This window comes from Panthera pardus, unplaced genomic scaffold (assembly GCF_024362965.1).
Source record: "Panthera pardus isolate Hobbes unplaced genomic scaffold, ASM2436296v1 HiC_scaffold_43, whole genome shotgun sequence".
Taxonomy (NCBI): Eukaryota; Metazoa; Chordata; class Mammalia; order Carnivora; family Felidae; genus Panthera; species Panthera pardus.
This window is the reverse complement of record NW_026526973.1, coordinates 50,001-52,149: the sequence shown is the minus strand read 5'-3', so window position 1 is coordinate 52,149 and position 2,149 is coordinate 50,001.

Genomic DNA, 2,149 nt, shown 5'->3' with positions numbered 1-2,149 from the left:
GCCCTTTGCCCGCCTGCTTGCTCGAGCCGTCTGCCTGGGCCTGCGCGCCGGCTCTCGTGCATCCAGGTGTGGTTCAGGCTGTGGCGCCACCTCCGGTCTCTGGCACCCGAGGGCGGCGTGGGGAGGCGGCGTGGGTCTTCTACCCCGTGCGCTCCCCGCTGCGGGCACCCGGCCGTGGCCGTGACAAACCCACCCTCGCAAGGCTCCGTGCCGCGTGTCAGGCGTTCCCTTTTCCCCTTGTGGGTTGTCCGGCTGCCTGTTCCCTGGGAGAGGTGGGGGAGGGGTGCTGGCGAGGCTGAAGCAGGTCCTCCTCTGGTCGCTGTCCTCGCCGGGCGTTTCCCCAGCCCCCTCCTCACCCCAGGACTGCCTCGTGTGGCGGTAACCGATCGATGTGGTGATGTCGCGCTCTCCCGGGCCGGGCCTAAGCCGTGTCAGACGAGGGACGGACACTCCTGGTGAGTGGGACCGCTCTTCTCGTTCTGCCTGCGGGCCCCATGCTCCTCCTTCCCGCCTGTGGGCGGCGCGGGGGGTTGCGGAGGGGTGCGGACTCCGGCCCGACCCCGGCCTCCCGTCGCTGCGGGACCGGGGTCGGCTGACGCAGCGGACACTCTCGCTGGCCTCTCTTGGCTGTGTTGTGGTGGGCGGCCTCCCTGTGGTGGGGGGGCTGCACCCGACGCCACGCTGCTCGCCGCCTGGGCGTGCTGAGCGCGTGGCGCCTGGCCCTCCGTGGTGCCCCTGGAGCGCTCCAGGTCGTCTCAGGTGCCTGAAGCCGAGTGGTGGCGCCGTTCCCTGTTCCCAGCGGACCCCCCTTTGGGTCGCCGCCGTTGGCGGAGTTGCCCGAGGTGGGCGGGTGGCAGAATCGGTGAAGGGAGGCACACCCGTTCCCCCCGCTGCGGGGAGCGGGCGCCTTGTCGTCCCCGCCCCGCCACGGGCCGCTGTTGCCCGGAGGGGTGCGGGGGGCTGACTTGGTGGGGCGAGTTGAGCGATCGTGGCGGGCCGAGCCGGCGCCGTGGCGCTTGGCCGAAACTCCCTCTGAGCGAGGACTGTCGGTTTCTTGCCCAGCGCGTTGCTGCCGGTGTTTTGCCTCGGTTTTTCTCGGGCCTCACCCGGAGGCGCGGCGCTCCTTCCGGGCGGCGACACGAGCAACCGCGCGTGGGGAAGGCAGGTGGCCCTCGTTGTGGGCCCTGACCGCGAATGCTCAGGAATGCCCTGTGTCACTCCGTTGCCGTGGACCTTTCTCCCCCGCCCCGGGCCCTGGTGGCCCCGGGAAGAAACGCCTTTTATCTGGCGGGTCCCGATGGGGGGGACGAATTGGGTGGGGGGCGGCGCGCCCTTGGTGAGAAAGCCTTCTCTAGCGATCCGAGAGGGTGCCTTGGGGTACCGGAACCCCCCAGTCGCTGCCCCTCCTGTGCGCGTAGTGGCCACCTGTGTCAGGGTGACTGCATGCCCTTGTGCGTGTTAGGCGGAGCCTTCTCTCCCGCGCGAGAGGAGGTCTGTCGGCCCCGCGGTGGGGCCGAGCGCCGCTCTTCGCCTACCGCGGCCTGCGCCTCCCCCCTCTGAGTCGGGGGAGGGTCCCGCCAGGCCTGGCCGGTGTCCGGTGCCGTGGCCCGTGTGCCTCGGGCGTGTGGTGTGCGAGCGCGCGCGCACAGCGCGCGGCGTCCCCCCGCCTCTCCCGTGGCGGTGTGTGTCCCGAGGGGCTTGGGGCGCCCCTGCGCGCCCCGCCCCCCCTTGCGCCGCGCGAGCGGCGGCTGTCTCCCGCCCGCCTCCCGTTCCGGGCTTTGCCGCTGGCGGGTGGCGCGCGGGCGCGGGTCGGGGCCGCGCCTGGCTTTGGGAGGCGCTTCCCTGGGGCGTGGCTCCGGGATGGACCGAACGGATGGAGGTTGGAGACGGGCTCCCGCGGCGGGGGTCCCGTGGGTCCGGACCCCAGCGCCGTGCGTTGTGGGGGGGGGCCTGGCTCGTGGGGAGGCTCGCTAAGGGTGCTGAGGCCGGCTGGCGCCGCGGGCGTCGCGGGACCGCCCTCGTGCTGGTGGCGGTGGGATCCCGTGCATGTTTACCCGGTGGCCCGGCTCGCGTCTCCGTTGGCGCGCCCTTCCCCGAGCCCGTGCCCTCCTCCGCGCACGCGCTGTCTGGTCCTCGCTTCGTGCGTGCC